Source organism: Talpa europaea, assembly GCF_964194135.1.
Source record: "Talpa europaea genome assembly, chromosome: 10".
In the NCBI taxonomy this organism is placed as follows: domain Eukaryota; kingdom Metazoa; phylum Chordata; class Mammalia; order Eulipotyphla; family Talpidae; genus Talpa; species Talpa europaea.
Window position 1 is genome coordinate 115,817,941 of NC_140077.1, and position 23,431 is coordinate 115,841,371.

Sequence of the window (23,431 nt, forward strand, 5' to 3'; positions counted from 1 at the left end):
AAGAACATAGTTTCTAAATCAAGTACCCAAAGTTGCCCATCCCTTCGTGGGTAAAAGTCCACCCAAACAGGATTGGCCCAGAGCAAGGCCCCAAAGCCTGCCACAAGTCTAATGCATCCTCCAGTGGGGACCCACAGAAAAGGGTCAGAAACAGCCAGGCAAGTCTGGGAGGAAAAGAGCAAAATCAAAATCTAGATAAAAGCTGCCACTGTCACCTCTGCACGGGTCTCTCACCCACGTCTGTGTCACCCAGTCCACGACCTAAAGGCAAACGCAGTTTCCTCACATGTCTCTCGGCTCCATGTACCTCCTCTAGGTCTCCTCCTGGCTCCATCCTGCTTCCTTCCTTCCTCAGTCTCCTCTGAAGCTTCTTCTCTCCCTGCTCAACAACACTCTCCCTTGGCTGGGACAGGGAACCTGGAACCTCCCCTTTTCCTGGGGACCCCCTGTTACAATTCCATGGAGGAAAAAGAGCTGTCTGATGTACTAAAAATGCCCATCACCGGACTGCAATGTCCCCCTTCCCTCTGCGCCGGTGGGTGAAAGATTTCGTGCCTTTTGGAGAACACACTGATGTTGAAATGATGAGAATGGGGAATAATAATTATCATGTAAAGTGAAATTTATTGTAAAAATACCGACAGACTTTGGAATAGGTGTGAATTCTCGCAGTGTGTTTATTATCAACTCTGGATAGTGCCAGTTCATTCAAACGGGAGCACTGTTGCTATCATATGCATTTACCCTTTGGTTTTTTTTCATGCTTTCTTAAGCCTGGGCTCTGTATCATCTGTATTTGTTTCATGGTTGAATATGAATAAAACATCAGAAACTGAGTTATAGCCAGGTAATATAAAATTGGCTTGACCTCTTTGTAAATATCATCAAATCTAGCGGAAAAACACATTTTCTTTATTTCCAAACTAGAGGGTGGTTTCTTTAAAAATGAATAGGTCAAGAAGTAAATTGTATGCATTTTAAAATATGGATATAGGAAGCTACAAAGAAGAGAGAGAGCTTGTAGGTCAGGTTAATGATCCTTTGCTTCTCACAACCTGACCAAAATCTATAAAAGTTAAATTATTTTTAGGTTGTTTCCTCTGCATAAATTTCAAGTATTTGAAAGCACAGAAATGCTCTTATACTTGTGTTTTCTGAACACTCAGTCCAATTTCCTTTTGGTGTTAATACACGTAAGGAAATATGTAAACTCCGGGATTTTGTCTGGAAAGAAGAGAATTAGAATGATAAAATATTAAAAAAAAAAGATTTTTGGGGAGGGAACAAAAAAATGAACTTTGCTTAAAAAGAAAAATAACCGTAAGCACCTTATTATTATTATTTTTTTTAGCAAAATGAGATTAAAGGTAAAATTTACAAGTAAGTTATAATTTTGATTTTTCATACTGGGATTAGGCGTATCTAGTACCTAGAAAATACTTGAAACCAATATTGTCCTTTTATTTCAAAAATAAATCTGCTCCTGAGCAGACTCCACAGTTTGAATAAATTTATTGGAAATTAAAGGCACAGCAACAAACAGAGAAGACAATAACTGCATTCTGAGTTCTGCTCTGACCTTTATCTTTCAAAACAGTAACTCTCCAAAATTGCTGAAAGGTTAACTAATCTCTTAAAAGGTCACCTGTCTTTAAACTAGCTACAGTATATAAATGCTTTTCTGCTATCCTGGAGCAATTCATCAATAACTCATTAAAATAGCACTGTTTCTTTCTGGAAGATTTTATTTCCTTGTAAGACCATTTCCTCTTGGTCAAGATGACATTGAACGTATGTCATAATTTAAGAAAATATGATTCTATGAGACTACGGAGTGTTCTTCAGTCATTAAGACTATTTATTGAGTACATGGTATGTGCCAGGAGACACACGTCTGACTGCCAGGAAGGGAGGGTCGGGTCGAGAGATTGACCAGAGAAGTGCGAGTTAGAACACGTGTCAGTGCCCAGGATGCATGGACCTCCCACAGGAAGGCTCATCAGCCTCCCGAGAGCACCCACTTGCTTTCATGGTGCCAAGATGGGTTCCAACATGTCCAATGCCATTTTTTTCTAACTCATTTGAGCACCTACAGTGTCTTAATACCCTTGATGTTAAACGTAAATGAATACAAACATTTGTCCTTGGAGGGCCACTTGGATATGTGACCAAAAAGCCTGACAATTTTAATGAGCGGGATAAGGGGGTGCTGGGAGGTTAAGGGGGATCCTGTTTGCAGTCAAGGAGACAATTCCAAAATAACAGCACAGAATTTGCTTCTAGTTTCTGTAAGTTGATCAAATGCATTTGTTTGTTGTTATTCTGAAGGGAATAAGAAACATTTTTATATAATCTTTGCTTATTGTTTAAAAATGAATCTCCCTAAAGCCCGCTGATAGGTATTAGAGCTAAGCATTGTCACTCAGAAATTGATGCCCAGCACGCCGTCCCACACAGAAGGGCAATGATACGCTGTATGAAAAAAGACCTCCTTCTTCCAAAGAAATAGCAATTTGTCCTTCCTCTGGCTAAGCAATCACAGCTGATAATAAAAGTGCAAATGCAGTTTATAAATCCATCTAGCTTAAAAGCGTTCTCATTTTTGACATTTATTAAATTCATGTTTTCCACACTGTGCATTTGACATATATTTAGTTTTTTCCCTATCATAAAAGATTATAAAATAGAAAATGCATCAGTAAATCCCGAGTATATCACATATGGTGGAGCCAGTAAGTGCTTTAGGAAACCTGTGTTTTGATTATGTTTATTTCTAGGTTTCTATATGTGTATTTAGATATACTGGGTTAGACTGTAAATTGCATTCCTTACAGAGGTCTTTTTTTATTTGAAAGACACTGAATTAGAACATTAAGTAAAACAGTTTGAAGGCATCCACCACAAATAATTTCTGATTTTCACAAATACACAGTAATTTCACCTCTCTTCTTTTTCCTCAAAATAAGCTGAAAATTTGTATTCACAGAATTGGAGATGTAAAAATCTATATTGTTTTGAAGAGAGAACATTGAGTGGTGATTAATGTTGTAGGACAAAGAGAAAAAGCAACTGAGATACTAAAAAAATCCTTCATTCCCTCAGTGAGTCAGACGCACCACCTGAGAGAAACTCGAACGCTTGTCCGGTGCAGCTGACACGACTCTGAAGTGACACTCACCCGGCACATCTGTGCCTTGAAGGATTTACTGATGTGGTGCCTGAGGCTCCCGGGACCAGCTTCGGAAGCGCTTTCCTGTGGATCCCCCAGAAGGTGCCATAGACTGTGTCAGGCCCAGTGACCAGCTTCAGGCCCAGTGACCCGGCTTCAGACCCTGCTCAGTCTGAGCCTTGCTTCATTTTTAAAAATTAATTCATTTTTAATTGAGGTACTATTTGAATCCCCCAGCAGGTATTGCCACAGTGGTGCCCCCATCACCACGTCACCTCCAGCCCCTCCAGAGACCAGGCCCTTCCTTCCCTCTTCGTTCTAACCCCTCCCTCTGGAGGCCTCAGTCTGTGGTCAGCTGTCAAGGCTTAGTTTTTAAGCCTGTCTCATTATTTCTGAGTACTATTCTATGACATAAGCGCACCACAATTTGTTCGATCATTCACCCTCTGAAGACTATCCAAACCTCAAGAGCTGGGAAGTGTCTGCGATTGTCCCATTTGCAAACTAAGACATTAGCCCATCAGGCTGACGGTGCAGACACTCTCGGCTCAGAGCCAACAGACAGTTGCTCGCAGGAGGTGATAAGCAGGGCCAGGGCCTCATCGTGGTCGCTTCTGGTGCCCTGACACCCACAGGGCAGTGCAACGGGGTCTGACAGAGCTGGGCTCAGGCAGAAAATGTGCCTTCCCTTGGCTCCCAAGGGACACTTATGTAACATTGAGCATCAGACATGCCCACCTTTTCCTTCAGGTAAAATGATGACATTCTCATGTCATCAAGGTTCTAGAGAAATCTGCCCTCACTCTAGACAGAAGTACCAACTCTGTCTTCCAAGTCTGCTCACTAAATGGCAACTTTGAAAAGAGAATCGGGATGGTGGCGGTGGTGGTGGGGGGGTGTCAGTGCCATGTTCACAACACGTGGGGGCACAGACAGCCGGCCCTGGCAACGTTCATCTTCTACATCTGGGCTTCACTTAACATTCCTAATGTGCTGGGCTTCACTTTCAGGTGTTGCATTTTGATAAATATTTTTTGCTCGTTTGATTTTGAAACTCAGTGGCTCCCTGTCTTCCAGCATGCTTACTTTCTGACCAAACAAAGAAAATACACCCTACAATCATTCCTCTATTTTTCTCTGTATAATGTGGCTATAAAATACAGAGCGTCAAGAATAGCTCAAAAAGGGCCGTGCTCCAACCGTGACCCACCCTCAAACGTCAGCCTGTCTTAAGGAGACTTCGACAGACATGCATGGACTCCAGTCTCCAGAAAGCTGATCTGGAAAGGCTTCTACAGAAAGGAGAGAGGAAGAGCAGAGCCGCAGGCGCCATCCGGGCCTGTTAGATGCTGTGCACCAGCTCCCTCCTGGATGCAAGAAATCACAGTGGAATAATCTTTTTCCATCTAAAAGTGGCAGTTGGAAAACACTGGTAACCATCTCTGTCAAACAGAACTTTGCAAACTAATGACCTTTTGGTAAATCATAGTAAAATCATAGAAAAATTTAACCCAAGTGTTTTGGCCAATGTCGTGAATGACAGGACAGTTCACCTGTGTCCATAGTGTTGGATTTAATTATTAAAATAATTTAAGTAGCAATAATAATGTAAAGAGAAGGAAATTTCTTTTAAACTTTTTGATACCCAAACATTTATAAAAGCATCGGCTAAATTAAAATCAGACACTTCCCTCTCACTTCACCTGAGGTGAAACAAAGCATGTCATAGTCTGTTGGCCTGCGGTGATTATGAATAATGGGCGTCGATCACTGTAAATTGCACCGAGAGAAGTAATAACAGGGAAGGGTTCCCCTGGCTTTATGATACATAAAAATGTTGATTGTGTGATACGCTGTATAACAAGGGAAAACACATTTCCCTCAACTTATTAGTGAAACAATCTCTGAAAACTTATTTTCCCATGAGGTATTTTCCAAATAAATAGAAGGTTTTTCAAAAATGAAATTGTCTTAACCATCCTGGATTAAGCCTAGAATACACGTGCATATTAGCATCATAAAGTATTCTGTCCATTCTGAAACTTAAATCACTGCCTGATAAAGATATAGGTACTTCCGAAGACACAATTAAGTCACTACCACACATAACCCACTCACTGTAGTAATAATGTGCTAAATGGCACCCATTAAGGCCTCATTATGTAGAAGCTTATTTTAGAAGAGCTTCTAATCTCTTACAAAACTCACGAATAGAACACAGAAAACTTCATCTTCAGTACTAACCACTAAGTAAAGTTGCCAAACTTAAGATAAGTGCTCATTATCAGTGTAATCAATTTTTTAAAAGAAAGAGACTTATTGTCAGCTTTGTGGCCAAATCTTAACAGAGACAAAGTATTGAATACACTCAGGAACTTAGAAGTGATCTATAAACTCTCAAGTAGAAATTTGTTCTTCATTCCTAGCGTTAATTATTCTGGAGAAAAGACATGCAATTTATATTCACTTTTCAAAAGGAAAGACACAGGTAATGACCTATTATGAGCGATATTAGAGTCATTTCTGCGCTTTTGCTAAACTGAATTGGAACATGGATTCATCTTCCATTATCTCCTCCATATAATATTTCTTCAATACAAAGCTTACACCCAGGGGAAGAAGAGAGAATTCCCCAGAGGTCATTTAAAAATGGGATTTATTTAATCCATTCAATATCCATTTGAAGAGAAGTTATTGAGTGCCTCCTCTATTAAACAGGATGCATTTGGTTACAAAGAACAGAACACCATCACAAATTAATTCATGGTACAAATCTTAGTGGATTCTAAAATTCAAATATAAAATGACATCAAATCCCTTTGTTCATTGTTTGGTTTTGCTTATCTCTTCTTTTCCTGGCAATTTGGCTCCCTTCTTTCTTGTGCAAATAGGCCGCATCTAACTTCTGGGTAAGGATGACTTCAGCAGCCCCGTCTTAAAGTCATTTAAAGGAAAAATCCAAAAATGAGAGAAAAATATCTACCTACTCACAGTTCAGAAAATTCAGGATGACAGACTCTTGTCCTGTCTCCAAAGCTCCAGCCTCCACGTGGCTCCAGGTTCAACGAGTGATACTCTCATCAGGACCACAGTTTGCTCAGGAGAAGTTCTCTAAATGAAACATTACCTTTTTTTAGACAAAAAACTTACAGGGACTGATGTTAAGTAGGCAAAACCAACAAGTAAATAAAAAACTTAACCAGTCTACAACACTGTTTAGACCAAGGTATTTAAAACTTCTACACACACAATCTGCTCAGTGTTCTGTGAGGTATATAGAGTTAGTACACCTTTCCACAGAAGGCATTTGTAAAATTATGACAATTATTTTAGTGGTATCAAATGATAATGTACAATCATAGTCATCAAGAAAAGTAAACAAATTAAAGAAAAGCATCCTTTCCATTTATGCTTTCCAAATTACGATTTAGGGGTACACAATCACACCTCTGCACAACGGAACCCCTCTCAGTTACGGGAGCATGAAATCCTGCCTGTTGGACAACATAGTCAGCCCTGGAGGGATGATCCTTAGTGAAATCAGTCAGAAGGCACGAGCCAAACACCAAGGGATGTCACATGCGGGAAGCTCTCAGGACGACTTGACCTGCGCTGCAGGAACCGGAGAGCTGGGGCAATCCATGCAGCCAGGCAGAGAGCAGAGCTTCTTTCAGGAAGGGCCGACTACTATTTAAAAAAATTGATTCTAATTTGGAGAAAGCCAGGGAAGGTATAAGTGGGGCCAGAAAGAAAGAGGTTTACAAGATGGTGCTGTAGTTCAAATTAAGTCCCTAAAACGGCTCCCAGCGTCAGTATGGGGCATGGAAGTCAGCAAACAATGGAAGAAGAAACATTAGACCTCTGCAGAGGTCTAGGGCGGCAAAGAGAGCATCCAAAAAGATATGTTTTGAAAGCAGAATTGCACGTTTGAATGTTGTATTGGATTTGGGATAGGAAGAAAAAGGAAAAAGAGTGAGTTCCTTTACCCTGCGAAACTGGATGATGAGGATTTCATTAGCTAAGATGAGAAAGGCTTAGTTGGCAACAGGGGCTGGAAAATGAGAAATCAGATATTCAGGTGCAAATACAGAGAAGGACATTTGCTAGAGAAGCAGGTACTCTAGGGAAACGCCAAGGGCTGTCTTCTCCCAGTGAATATTTGCTGAGTAAATGAATGAAGATCTACTTTCCTTCCTCTTAATTTTACTCTTCACACAGTCTACCAGTTCATTCATTCGCTGTATCTTCCCAGCTTACTCCACGTGAGCAAGAAGAGCAAGTATGTAGAGTGCAGAGAAAGAACATTTACATGAAACTACCTGGTAGAGATTTACCTATGGAAACCAGGAGAGGCAGCACCGTGACCACAAAGACAGTGTTTTGCATGAAGGGGGGTTAATAGTGCTGAATGACGCAATTGTAAGCTAAAAAGCATAATGGTTTAAATAGAGTTTGATTCAGTGATGAGAAATGAAGGAAAAGCATATAGAAGTTATTCTGTCATGAAGAGCTATGGCCAAAATTTTTCTAGGATAGCAAAATCTTGCTAAAATAGATTTTTTTTTTAAGATTTGTTTATGCTACAAGAACTGGGGTGCAGACCAGAGGTGCAGGGGTGAAAGTATTCACCAGAGACAGAGTGGGGAGTAGAACAGGTAAATCTATTGAAATACACTGCAGAAGGGAGCAGCAGTGAGACAGGAGAGGACCGCTGCTTGGTGTCAGTCAGCTCCCTGGCCGGGGCTCAAACTCAGGCCTCAGTGGCTGGCGATAGCTTCATCATGCTGTTGTTACAGGGCAGGGAGAGGAACAGCCCGGACCCCGCAAACCTGCCTGCTCTAAATAGGTTCTGCCATCCGCCACATTAACACAAAACATAGGAGACTTTAATGAGAAGGAACTTTAATACAGTTAGGAAACAACACAGGAAAGGCAAAGAATCTAGTTTCTCAATCAAGCACCCAAAGTGACCCATCCCCTCGTGGGTAAAAGTCCACCTAAGCAGGATGGGCCCAGAGCAAGGCCCCAAAACCTGTCACAAGTCTAAAGCATCTTCCAGTGGGACTCACAGAAAACAATCAAAAACAACCAGACAAATCTGGGAGGAAAAGAGCAAAATCAAAATCAAGACAAAAACAGCCATTGTCCCCTCCCCGCGGGTCTCTCACCCGCATCTGTGTCACCCCATCCACGACCACAAGGCAGGTGTAGTTTCTTCATGGGTCTCTCGGCTCCATGTGCCTCCTCCAGGGCTCCTCCTGGCTCCATCCTGCTTCTTTCCTTCCTCAGGCTCCTCTGCAGCTTCTTCTCTCCCTGCCCAGCTCCACCCTCCCTTGGGTGGGGCAGGAAACCTGGAACCTCCCCCTTTCCTGGGGACCCCCCTGTTACACTGTGACCTAACCCCTTGCGCCACCAGGGAGGCCCCTAAAATAGATTTTTGAACAATGTAATCCAAGAGATAGTTCTTTGGGAAAGGTTTGAAAGAGAGTGAAGATACTGGAGAATTGGCACAACAAAAGAAGATTAAAGAATGAGAGATCTTCAGCCTATAAAAAGAATGATTTCATGTAGTTCCTCAAGCAGTCCTCACTTACATGAAGGGCTCTTACACGGAATACCTCCTCTGAACACACCTTTGGGAGTTAGGAAGTTAAGATCAGAATAAGATTTCACTGGGAAACACTGCTAGAGTTTGGAGGAATAAAACACGTCTGTAATAAATGAAGTGAAATACATTTGAATGTGTTTAAATCGCAAGAGTTAAGGAAAAATTATAAAGATTCATATCCTAGAACCTAAGGGAACGAATGTTTCATTGAGGAAAACGACGCTTTGCTGAGGTAGTTTTGGAGATTTTGTTTTCAGAAAAAGATGAATATAATTGCTGTTTGCAACGAAGGTAGTATTTTAGGAGATGGAACCGTGTTTGCTTCCAGTTCTAGAGAATAAGACCCTGTCCCATTTACATTTTCTCTAAATTTTAATTGATTCACTTTCATGGTTCTTCACTGAGGATGGTAAGTAAAATCCTTTTCATCTTCGATTGGTTCTGAACGGAATTGTTTTAAACACTAGAATCATTATTTAATATTTATCAGGCTCTTGGATATGCCGGGGATATGTGAGGCTTGAAGCTATAATTCAATAACAAAAGGAAGCATATATACCTGCTGGGTCATTTTTGTAAACCCAGGAAAAAAAATACAAACCTAAATAATCCTAGTAATTCCAGGTTTTATCATGCATTTTTTAATGATTCCACTGGCACAAAAATGACAAAGAAAATAGTCTGCTTATTTGTGTATAAAATCTATGCAGATGCTAAGTTGTGGAATCTGATATTTTAAGAATCAATAATAGACCTTTCATGAGTAATGATTTGTGATTTATTATTTTACCTCCGTTCCAGAAAAATGGACTGTGGAGAGTGACAGATACTTAAAAGGAATCAAGGTTCCTTTCCTGGCCAAATGTACAACGAACTTTACTGTGTTTCCAAGAAGGAAAAGGATATCTTCAAGGATAGTCACCTTGGGCATAAATGTAGCCATTATTGATTATATTGTCCTCTAGTTGAAGTAACTAATCCTTCAGCTGATGGCAAATGGAAGTAAAATGGTCTGATTATTTCACTTTGAATTTTAAAAGGCACACAGTCAAGTTTAAACTTAGCCAGCTAAAAATAAAATAATGGAAAAAGGTGTTGTCAGCTAACTCAACAAAAATAGAAATGTTTTCATTACTTCAAAAATAATGAAAATATATTTTAGTAAAGGAGAAATCAACACTCCATTTCCCAGCATTATTTTGGAAACAGATCATAATGATAATATAAGAAGACCAGATGGGAAACACAAGAAACAAAAATTAGACTTTCAAATAATTCAGTTATAAGGTACATAGGAACCTGAAAAATAACTCCATGCTTTATAAACACTTATTAATAATTACACAAAAATTCACCAAAGATGTTTTCCATTAGGGCTTACATGGCAGGGGTGGGGGTGGGGGATCGTACATATATTTATGTAAAGTTTAAACAAATTTTAGTCTTAATGAAATGAAACAGAAAATGGAAACCACTGAGTGGTTTTTTATATCTTGCGGAAAAAAAAAAAAAAAAACCTTTCTGAATGTTATAACACGTAGTGTGGTACTAAATTTAATCAACCGTAGCATATTATAAACTTTCCACAAATAGTGTGCTATTACAACTAGTAGGGAAATTACTGCTAATATTTTCCTCATTGGAATTTTTTTGTGCTTTGTATTTTAAAATAATTCAAAAGGAAAATAACAAAGAAAAAAATAAGGCCACGATTGTACTGGAGGTGTAAGACTAGCTGCAAGGTGGCATATTGCTTTTGAAAATAATAGTGTCAATCATTTCTTTTCAGTCCTAAGAAAAATGCACACCACCTGAATTAGAATTAATGTAACATATGTTAAATAGACAACTGGCTCAAATTTCACTGGCCAGTTTCAAATGTTACTTAATAATTTCATCATCAAATACCCTTGAACAAAATTATTTGTGAGTTTCTCACATTTGTGAAACATCAACTATGATCAGAACTCCACAGTTACAAGCAAACAGAAAATGTATAAAATAATTTTGATAATTAAGACCAATATAACAATATATTTTTTTCATTGCATTTCTTCTGGGAAAAGAAAAGAAAAACATCATAAGCGAGGAAGAATCATGGAAATTGAGACAGCTGATAATCAAAAGCAGGCCTCTGCATTTTCAAATATGATCAACTCTAGCTAAGTGCTTGCTGAATGGAGACTGCTGGTCAAGAGTGGATTTTGACCTGTGAACAGATGTTTCGCTGAATAAGTCTAAGCTACTTATAATAAAGGAAATCAAGAGCTCTTTGTTATATTTAAATAAAGTATTACCATTAATTCACTCATTTAAAAAACCAACGGACACACCTGAGGCTTGCTACTAGCCCAGAACTGGGCAAGATGCTGAGAGTAAAGCCACAGACAGAAGGTAGATCTTCATTTTCCGAGTCCTTTTCAACACGCATGTCCACGGGAGAGCCGTGGAGAGGCACAGCACTGAACTGGACAGGATGGGAGGAAAAAAGTGGAGAAGTTATAGTTAAAACCTAAAAAATCAGGGAAAAGAATTCTTCAGAATGTAATTAAAACAATACTCAAGTATCAGATGAGAAAGTGCACAGAGCAGGGTGAAGGGCACCCCAGAACCCCCAACCTGCCCGCTCGAAATAAATCCCGCCATCCGCTGATCAAGACAAAACATACTCTAGCACGTGAGACCTTTAATGGAAAGGAAGGTCAATGCAATTAGTGTGTAACAGAGACGAGAGAAAGGAAGGAATCGTTTCCAAATCACCTGAAGTTACCCGTGCTGGCACGCGGAGTGCCCAGCAAACAGCGGTGGCCCTGTGGGGGGCGCCCAGCAAACAGGGGTGGCCCAAAGCAGGGCCACTGAGGCCTGAGGGCTGCTTCAGGTCTCAGGCACCTTCTGGAGGGGACCCAGAGGGAAGGGGCAGGAGGGGTCAGACAAGTCTGGAAGGAAAAGAGCAAAATCAAAATCCACACGGCCATTGTCACGTCCCCACGGGCCTCTCACCGATGTCTGTTTCAAGTGGCTCCTTCAGTGTCCCCCAAGTCCCTGGTCCAAGCCCAAGGCCGAGAAGCAAACAAGCTTCTTCACGTGTCTCTCTGCTCTCTGCTCCTGCTCCCTGAGGGGGTGAAGAGCGAGGCCCGTGAAGACCAGCGAGAGTTCCTGAAGAGCTGCCTCTTACTTTGGCCATAGGTTGGGGAACTCTTGGCTTTGACAGGTGGGGCCTGACTGCTCTGCTCGCAGGAGGATTTGTCTCCCCCTTGCTCCCGTCTGCCTTCCCTCCTTCCCCAGTCTCCTCCCCGGCTTCTCCCCCTCCCTGCTCAGCTCCACCCTCCTAGGGGCTATTGGGGCCCAAGGGGGCGTCCCCAGGGTGTTCGGCAATCTCCTGGCCACCACTGTGTGTCAGATGCAGTGAACTCCCAGGAAACTTCCCCAGCACTTTTGAGAAGGGCCTGCTTATCTGCCAGTGTTTTCTTTCTAGGTGTCTTGTCTCAAGTTCCCTGCAGCAAATGTTTTCATCCCCTAACTAATGGGCCTGGAGGCGACTTTGCTGTTTAAAAAAAAAAAAGAGATAAAATCAGGAAAAATCAAACAAGGACATTAATTTAAAAGGGGGGGTGGGTGGGTGGAAAGTGTTTTCTTTATTTTTTGCTAAAGTTTCTTCTTTCCTGGGGACAGGCGCCCTCTCTGGATTCCAGAAGGACATGTGCTTGTAGCTGAACTGCCCATTATTTTGTGAAAGGCCCCTGCAGTGGAAGGAGGGGCTGCATATCAATGCCCTTGTGTGTAAATTCGTGGTTCCAGCCCAAGCACCGGCCACACACCTCACCAAACCGCATTCTGCACCATGCACCACCTCTGTCTACCTCAGTTCTCCCCACAGAAGAGCAAAAGTTTCCATATTTTTGAGAAATTTATATTCATCAAGAATCACGTAGCCCTTTCCTTCAGGAACTAGGAGGAACTTGATTTTTCTGTCTCCTACTTCTAATGGACAACAGGCTGCAGTGGCTCCTGAGCTGAAGGGGTGAAGAGCGAGGCCCTTGAAGACCAGCGCGAGTTCCTGAAGAGCTGCCTCTTATTTTGGCCATAGGTTGGGGAACTCTTGGTTTTGACAGGTGGGGGCTGACTGCTCTGCTCGCAGGAGGATTTGCCAAGTGATACGTTATCATCCTCCAGGAAACTGTGCAATCTGGCTTTACACTCTTATTTCACACTTCCAGTAAGTTCTATTGCCATATTTTTATAATATAAAAAAATGAAGCAGTGTGTCAGTTGAAACCAAACTGTCAAACCAAACTGTCAACCAGTTATTATATCTTTTACGGCAAAATTGCCTTATGACCAATTAGTTATGCGGCGAAAATGCTTGCAGTGAAAATGCTTGCGGCAAAGAACTTATGGCGAATCTATCGGACACACTTATTTTTGTATGCCTATTGAATAATTATGTTTTTTAGAGTTTCTCTAACTTTTTGCTGAAGTTTAAACTACATATAGAGACAGTTTTGCATGTCCTAGTCATAGGCTGCTCACACCCTAAGCATCAGAATTAAGAAATGTAATCACCCCAACAGCCCAGAATCCCTGCTTAAACTATTATAGAGACAGGACTATCCTGCATTCGGACACCATACTTTAATTTGCCTCTTTTTGTACTTTATATATGTAGACTTAAACAATGTGTACTCTTGTCTCAAATTTTATTATGTGTGTGAGATTCAGCATTATGTGTGGGCAATTCATTCTTCTTATGTGAAATTGTAGAGGACTTCTCTCATCGCTGTATAATACTCCATTCTGGAACTCTGAGATGGTGTATCCATCTACTTTCACTGACCGCTGGGTAATTTTATGTTGCTAGTTTGCATATTTGTTTTATGACAGTGATCTGTTCGGTTGATCTACTTTTCCAGTTTTGTTTGTTTTCTGTTTATGTATTTATACCTGTGAGTGTGTATTTGCTATAAATAGAGTTTCTGGGAATATTCTCAAACATGTCTTATGGTCACCGCTTGTAAGCAGCTCTTTGGAATGGTTGGCTCTTACAGTGCGCCTTTGCTCTCCGATAGAGCTTGCCCGTATTTGAATACTATGGCAGAACTCGTGGTCCCCATCCTGCCTCAAAGTTTCTATTACCTGGTTTCCATTTCAGAAATTGTAGTAGAATGTGGTGTGTCTCATTGTAGCCCTAATTTGCATTTATCTGATAACCCATCTGGTGTGTGTTTGCCTATATTGGTTATTTGGGTTTCTTCTTCTGTTGGACATGTGTTGAAGCCTTTCATCCTCATTTCCAATGGATTTATGAATCTTGTTCCTTTTTAGATTTGATTTCAAACTTGAAGGATGGAGTGTCTACTATTAATTTAACATAATGACCATAAGGACATTTAAGATTACTATATAGATAGCTGTTTTGATAAATATATCCCTCTCATAACATTGAAATAGAAGGGACTTTGTTCGTGTCAATTACTTGGAAATGATTTCCCTCTTCCTAGGGTTTAGTTTTACAGTAACATCAGGAACTATAAAGAACTCATTTTTTTTTTTGTTTTTAATCTCAGAAGTTCAGCCCCATGGCCAGTACTTAGTGAAATTTAAATAGAAGTTGAAAGGATTTATGAATGAAACTGCTCAATTCAGGTTGATGTTCTGTATTAATCTGAGAAGTAATGTAATTTTTTTCTCTGAAATGTTATAAAATCACAGACAAATTGACTTGAGAGCAGAAGGGAAATCTGAATGACTTTCCAACTTTCAGTAACTGTCTTCATAGTGGGACTTAATTGCTTTTAATGAAATGATTTGAGTTCTGTGAATAACTGACATATTGAGAACATTGTATGGCTATTTAACAGTATTTCAAAAGGTTTATTACTTTTTGTTAGACTTTGATGTCTAAAAGAAACAAAATGAATAAAATGTTTGTCATTTTTTTCCTATGGAAACTGAATTATCACCTTATAGATAATTTTTAGAACTTTCTCCATGTCTTAATACATAGTTTTCTCTATATAATCGTTTTATTTAATCCTATAGAGAAAATTGTCATGAAGCAGGAAATTTCTATAGAACATGTTCTTTCTCTAAGGCAGAGGAGAAGCTTGAACAGACAAACAGCTTTAGCCATCAAAGCAGGTGGACTAATAAACTCCCATTGTGTGCAGTCAATAAAATCCCAGATGGGAAAAGCAAATGGTGGCCATACCTCTAGAAAACCACAGCTGGAACATTCTTTCACCTCAAAAGTGCTTTGCATTATCCACTCCTTGAGATATTTTTAAAATGTATTTTATTGAAGTCATCTTGGTTTACAATACTGTCAAGATTTTGGGGTACAGATTCATACCCCTTCAGATGTGTGTCACCCACCACTCAGGCGCCCATAATTTATACAAGGCTGTGTTCAAAGTTTTCACATTTGGCTTTGCCGTTTTCTGTCCTTGCGGCCGTGGGCCATCTCTCCGAGCCTCAGAGGACCGGTGAGTAAGCCTGGGTTTTAGCATTCCCGCAAGCATTGTAGGGACAGACAATACAGTCATTGTTGGTGGAGCATTCATTGTGTGGTGTTCATGATGACATCGGTGGGGTGGTGACTTCTGTGTGAGTCACCAAACTGGTCCTGCTAAGGCCGTTGATTCAGAGCCCCACATTCCAGTGTCCTCATTAGACACAAATTTTCCATAATTGGATGACGTGAACCGACTAAGACTGAATTGTTGTCATCTGGTTTGAAGATTTCACTCTCTCCATATATCAGACAGAGCAGAAGAACATCCTTTCTGCCTTGAAATCAATACTTAGATAAGTAAGCTTGGAGTCCATCCAGAGAGAAGTTGCACTTCCTCATTCAATCATAGAACATGTCTAGGTTCCAGACTCTAAGAGCCAGTCTTCATAAGTGAGTTTTATACCCCCTGAGCTATACGTGAGGCAGAATGGCATCAGAGGCTTCAGCTAGGCAGGTAAGGGTAAGGTCGGCGTTGCTAGATGAAGCACGTTGCGCTGACGACGAGGGGACATCATGAAAGTTAGCCAGAGATGTTGGAGCAGTCCCAGGAATTGACTTTGCTCTTCACCTTACGCAAAAGTGTTATAATGCATGTGCACTTGCTCCGTTATAACTTATGCTTCATATATATTGAATTTCACAATAATTGTTACACTAATTAATATTCCTTGAACATTAACTATTCACTGCATTAAACTATTTATATTACACTTGATTCTTAACAGTAAACACTTGTTTGAAGTACTATTAGAAAGAGAAAGGTCCCGGGCCTCCCTGGTGGCGCAAGGGGTTAAGCACCGCACTATAAAGCAACCCTTAGCCTCTGCAGCATGACTTCAATCCCCAGCTGGCCAGGGGAGAAACCCACATGGCGCAGCAGACCTCTCCTGTCTCTCCCGCTGTTCCCCTCAGCAGTGGATTTCAGTCAGTCTGCCTGTTCTGTTCCCCACTCTGTCTCTGGTGAATCCTCTCACCCCCGCATCTCTGGCCTGTACCCCAGTTCTTGTATGCATAAATAAATAAAGCTTTAAAAACAAAAGAAAGAAAGAGAAAGTTCTTCTCTAGCTATTTTAAATAGGAAGGATTTTTTAAGAGCAGGTCTATTAGAGAAGGGGGGCAGAAGAATAAAGGACACTTGCGTAGACACAAGCGGACAGAAAGAGCTGCCAATAGGAAGGAATTATTTACTGATTATTAAATGGCTCCCACAGCTAAGGAATGGATGTTCAGTTGAGATTCCAGGAACCCGGATTCCCTTTCTCAAGTAGAACCAGGTCCCTGAAGGTGATGCTGTCTTGGCTGTGACCGTCAGAGGCAGCATTGAAGTCTCTCCCCGGTCAGAAAGTGGCCAGAAGACCAGTTGTAGCTAAATACTTTTTTAGCAGTGGAAATATTTTAAAAGATGACTTGCTGTATTAGATGTAAGACAGACAAAAGTGGAACCCCTATCACTGGAACATTCAGCCAAGGTCTTCTCTCTCCTTCTAACACAGCCTCCTCCCCAGCACAGTGGCCCTGCCTTCCAAGTAGAAGGATATTATATTGTGTTCAGATAGTGCCATCATGTTCTTATAAAAGTGAAAGAGAGCCTCAGGCCAATGAGGTCTTGGCTCGTTTGAGCTGGAAGTGAAGTCTGAAGGACTCTTAAAGAGTGACCACGGGGCTGGAAGCCAAGGACGCGCAGAGGTTGAATTATGCATGTGCTGGCATGGGCCGGTACCTGGACCCCTCCCGTGGAGGAGGTAAATCAGCATCACCCAGAATACTCTAAGGGGGCCACGATAAAGCGTTAATTTTGAGGTAGTCAGGAGTACACCTGAGAACCGTGGGGTTTGAGGGGACCCCAGGGTGGCTGAGTTAGGGTATATTGAGAGAAAGTGTATGATACACATATACAGGAATCTAGATGTTGTCGAGGGTGTGCTTTATTTATTTATTTATTTATTTTTGTAAATAGAGGCATGTTTTATTTATTTATTTATTTGTTTGTTTGTTATGTTTATACACGTACTGGGTACAGTCAGAAGCACGGGAGGGTGAGAGAATTCACCAGAGCCAGAAGGGGGAACAGAACAGGCAGAAGGACGGAAGGACACTGCTGAGGGGAGCAGCGGGCGGCAGGAGAGGTCTGCGTGCCATGTGGGACCCTCTTCTGGTGGCCGGGGAGCAGCCGGGGATCGAACCGGCCCCGCAGAGGCCGCGGGCAGCCTCGCAACCCAGCGCTCAACCGCTGCGCCACTGGGGAGGCCCGAGGGTGTGCTTTAATTTGGGGGAGTTGGGGCATTTGTATAGGCTGAGGGGCAAGTCTGTGGCAAGGACAACCAGTAGGAGGAGATAATTGATGGAACGAGATGTCCCAGGAGGCAGACAGGGAGAAACAGAACTAAAAATCTGATGAGTAGTTCGGCCTTGGAATTTAAGATTAGCCTTCTCATTCGGCTCTTTGAAAATGGCCATTTATAGAACTTTTAGTTACCTGAGTCAAGTGGTCCTTCTTTTTCTTTCCTTTAAGCCAGATGGGTTGACATTCTGGTGAATTAAAACCTCCGGAGTCCTGACTAACACAGACCAGAATCCCATCTTTAGCCTGGGGCTTGGGTACAGATGAGGGTGTTGAGGTCATGAGGCTCGTGGAAGAAGTTGTAGGACCCCTTCTGCTGCCCACAATAATTTTCTGGGAGGGCGGGTCTCAGCTCCACGTCAGCATGATGACGCAGCCTTGACAAGGGAAGGAAAGGAGACTGCAGGCAAAGCTCAGTCTGGGACAGCCGATTTGCAGAATTAACTGACTGTAGAGACAATGTCAATCCATTATCAAATGTCTGGATGCTAGTTCTCACAATAAGTGATTTTATTTTTTCAAGAATCTAATTTTATGGTGGTTGCCACATGTCTTGCCTTGAGTTGGAAACATGTGTGTCCTTACTCAGTGTGAACTATTTAAACTTGAGAATGTAATGGCATGATCTGCTATTACTGATAACTGTATACAGCCAATATTAATCAGGTAAATCATGGTAGAAAGATTTCTGTTTGAAAGGGGGAAAAATCATCATTTCCTCCCATGCTTACATTAATTCCCCTCTCTGCATCAAGGTGTGCTTTCAATCCCTTTTTAATTAAGAATTAGTAATGAATACAATCTATCATTGTCTTAAAGAGTTCCTTATTGGCCTTGATTACATGCAAATCAATTACTAATAAGCTGTTTTTAAACAAAGAACATTCTCTTTCATATTATTTATGAAGGATGAAAGATAGACACTTAGATCATGAAATTTCCATTTCATATATATAAACTGATATATATTTGCATCATATATGAAAACATAAATATAACACATCTTGGTCTGTGTTTGGATTCTGGTATATATGATACGTGGGTGCGCTAAACACACATTTGTGAAAGCTTCCTTTTTTATTTTATTTTCTGATCTTATGAATCAGAAGAGTTAAAACGTTGAAGTATGAAATAAAAATAAATCTATGACAGTATTCATTGTGCTTCTATGTAAAAGTTATTATCCCAAAAACAGTTATGTAGAGGGCCAAATCAATAAAATGTGTTTTATCCATACAGTGTGAAAAAGAATCAGGAAACATTTATTTTTTATTTTTGTTATTCAAAAGTTATGGTTGAGGAACATTATTGTTCAAGAGTTCTCAGCTTACAAATAATTGCTTTACTAAAGATTAATTTATAATGTGAATTTTTAGAGCATGGTATTTTTTTTATTTTTTACAGTTATGAGTGTATTCCCAGGGCCCCTGGCTACCACATAAAGACCATTTATTCTACAAGTAATTGAAATTGTATGTTGATACGAGAAAGCACTTTTTCAAAAATGAATATTGGTACAAAAAGTTATAACACTGAGCGAAATTTCCTTTGATGTGATATTCAGGACAGAGTTGGACAAACTTCAAGTATGCCGTCACTTGTGAAATCTACCTTACCGAATCTCTCCTACCTTTCATCTGATGTGACAGGGAGGAGGGGAGTCAGGTGACGATAAGCAATATTTTCCTGGAAAAAAATAAGACAAGTACATAAAAAAAAACATCTTTTGAGGTGCTTTAGCATGCTGACAATTACGGTTACTTTGGACTCTTCTACTGTCCACTATTTTTTTAAGGGTTTATTTATTTATTTATATAAGCACTGGGTACAGTCAGAAGCACGTGAGGGTGAGAGAATTCACCAGAGCCAGAGCGGGGAGCAGAACAGGCAGACTGACGAAGTACACTGCTGAGGGGAGCAGCGGGCGGCAGAAGAGGTCTGCGCAACATGTCCACTATTCTTAAAGTGACATGAATGTGGAGCTGGCCAACACAGAGTCTGTTTCTTAGGGCATTTTAAAGTTATAGTTTGCAGAAGGACTTATTTCTCGTGCTAACAGTCTGGGTATGTCCATTGCTAATGCCCCGGTGAGTGACATCAAGAATTAGAATATAGTCTCAGGGATGCATGCCCATGTCGCTGTTTTATTGTTTCTCGTGTGTCCGACACAGGATATTTTTACTCGTGCCCAAAGGTTTGTTTTCCTTAAAGTGAAATCTCAACAGGATTATTTTCTATAGACCACGTCCACACATGCCACACACTACAACCACAAATAATAAACAGTATACCTGCCCCTAATTGTGCAGCCTGGTCAGTAGCATGTATGTTATATGAATTAAAGCATGAAATGTGTGGATGGTCCTGTGGGGCAAGTGAAATCATTAGTTACAAATTGCAAAGAAGAAAACTGAGTACAGTCTGGCTAAGTGATTTTTCCAAAGCTGTATAGATTTACCTTTTAGCATATCAGTTTCACCCCAGGCCACATAATTTCAGAACCTGAGTGTGACATGCATATATAATGGACTGTGTGTTCAGTTCCAAGGCTCCTACTAGTTTGTTACATGACTTAAAGTCACACTCCTCAGGGCCTAATTTTCCTTTTCTGCACAATATACTTAATAGTAAATCACCATTTCCCAAAACACCTGCCTCAGAACTCTCATTCTAGAATGCCAATTTTATAAGGTTTCCATGGTCTGTGGTTGAGAATACTATGCTAAAAAAAGCACTAAACAGGACCTTTTTTTTTTTTATTAAAAGACTCCTGACAGACTTTTCAAATGTTAAGGTAAATTGTGAATCTTTTAATAACTGGAGTAGCATACTGAGCGTCCCTGGTGGCACAGGGGTTAAGTCTCACGCTATCAAGCTATCAGCAGCCACTGAGGCCTGAATTCAATCTCCAGCCAGGGGAGCTGACCCACAGCGCACAGAAGACCTCCCTGTCTCCCCGCTACTCCCCGCAGCAGTGGATTTCAGAAGATCTACCTGTTCTGCTGCCCACTCTGGCTCTGGTGAATCCTCTCACCCCTGCATCCCAGTACTTGTATGCATAAATAAATAAATCTTAAAAAAACAAACAAACCTGGAGTAACATACAATGTCGATTTGAATATGAAAATGTCTACACTTCTCTCTTTTCTCCACCTTTAAGTTAGTGAAACCAAGTTTTCATGGAAATATTCACTCCAATACACCTTGCTGTACTCTGTATGCTACGCTGGTTTTTTTTTTTTTAAAGTTTCTAATATTGTAACAATCAAGTTCTTGCCTCCTTTTACACCTGTATACACAGGTACATTTACTCAGGGCAGTATGAGATACTGCTGTATAAATAGTAATTACAGTATCCAATCACAGGTTTCTATTGTAGTTTGGAGGTGTAGAGAGAAGCACATAACTGACAATGTAACTTAAAGTTGTTCTTGTCAATCATTTACAATGCTTGGACCATAAGTTCTGTTTAAACCATATGATACGGGCATTAAATGGGAGAGAAATTCATGCATCCCAAAATACTTTTTCGGGGCCTCTCTGGTGGTGCAAGGGGAGGTACCCGCAGTCTCTGCAGCATGAGTTCTATCCCTGGCCAGGGAGCTACCCACATGGCACAGCAGACCTCCCCTGTATCCCCGCTGCTCCCCTCAGCAGTGGATTTCAGTGGATCTGCCTGTTCTGTTCCCCACTCTGTCTCTGGTGAACCTGTACCCCAGCTCTTATACGCATAAATAAATAAATCTTTAAAAAATATTTTTTCTTTAAAATTCACTCTATGGTGTCTTTTATATCTTTTTCATAAAACATTATTTGCTTAATCACTTCATTTTATTTTGTCTTTTTTCACGCTGCTTAAGATAGATATCAGATAGATACCAGATAGATAACAACACTCATGAACCTTCTAATTAAGAAATAATCGAGCTCACATGTTTCTCATAGCTTCCACTTGCAAATGCATCAAAATATTCTCTCTCAGTGATCCTAATGATGGCTCTTGCCCTACAACTTGGCATGGACGAAACACTCAACAATCATCAGCCTTCGATACAACTTTAGATCTTTTTTATTGGGTAACACTGGTTTACAGCACTGTGTGATTCAGAGGTACAGCCCCCCTCCTCAGATGGATGTCACCACCCACACCCACCTCCAAGGCACCATCATCCTCCACCACGGTCTGTTTATAACTCAAGAATTAGCTTCGTTTTGATATTAGGGTGAATCCTACATGCTGGTCTGTGCAATCAGTCAGAGTGGCGAGCAAGCTCTCAGTGGAGATTCTCTTGCACTGTCTTTTTTTGAGAGAAAATTACTTGTAACACCTGCCAGCAGAACTAAGAAATCCAGTTTCCCTGCACGAGTGTCTGGAGCCATTTCAGCCAGTTGGCTAGCGTAGTGCAAAGTTACTGTGAAGTTGTTTTTGCTTGTTGTTTTATGTCTCCTCTCTCCTGAATTTCTACAGAAAAAGGAGTTCCCTGGGAGATTATGGGATCATAATCTAACCCAGATCATAAAATATTCTCCCTAGAAAATAGGGGATTATTCTATCATTCGCAGCTATAGTTCAATCCATCACCTTAATTTAGACTTGAGTTATTTTCTTCCACATACACTTTGCAGATTAATAAGTGGTCGGCTTTGCGAAGTGCCAGATGCGGTAGGATTTCCTAGCCTAGGCTGAACGCCCAAGTATTTTATCTATCACCTACTCAATTCTGCTAGAATCAGGTTTCGATTCAAAGTGTATATATCGTTTAAAATGCTTTACCGCCATTCTGTCTGAATTCAATTGTCCTTAATGTGAGCACATTCTGGAAACATTAAATTCAGGGCATTTTGTCTTCATTTTAAGACCTGGCTCTCTTTCGCTCCCAACCCCAGGTGAGGTAGACACTCGCTCTTTCATGTTCTTTAAGGAGAAAAAGATCTCCCTTCATGACTGACAGAAAAGAACCATTCAAAGTTAGACCCTGAGGTATATACAGCAGTTGGATAGGAACGTCCTCTTTTGAAATAAAGTTAGATTTTTTACAATTTTTGTAAAGTAAACGTAGTTGAGATTTCAAGGTTGGAGACACCACAGCCCACTATATGCCTTTGATCTTCCTGCTGGTGACAAGAATGCGGACGCCCTAAACCCTCCCGACGTGTACCCCACAGTAAACGCCCCTCCTTGGCAGAGGGGGAGCTGGTCTGTCACTGGGGTCTCTATGGAGGATGAGGCTGTCAGTTTCCTAAATGCAGCATCCTCCTGGAGCCACCCCAGCCTGCGGGAAGCGACCGTCCCCCTGCCCCCCCACACGCATTTTAACCTTTTGGTTCAGCTTTGGGAAGAGGGTTGAAGCTTTGTCACAGAGCATTTCTCTTGTTTCACTTAACATCGACTCACCTTTTGCTATAGAAAGAATGAAAAATACAAATGGAGGAGGCTTTTCCCAGGCTCTCTAGCCAAGACAGCCTCAGCCTTAGAAAGACCCTTCAATAATCTGTCAAAAACTGACATCATCGCGTAAAGAGCTGTTCATTTCTATATCTCATTTCGGGTTGATGTACGTGCACTTTCACAGCCTGCAGTTCGATATAACGTTTGGCCTTTCATGTTCAGTGGAAGCTACAGGGAATTCAAAGCTATTTCAAAGCGTAATTATACCGATCTGCATATAAAAGGCTGTGTGTCCTACAGAGGGTTCGATGGAAAAGCAAACTCTTTCAAAGAAGAAAATTAGAAGTAATTCCCACAACTAAAATTCACTAAAGCTAATACATTTTTCATCTGATGAGAACAGTTTTCTTTTT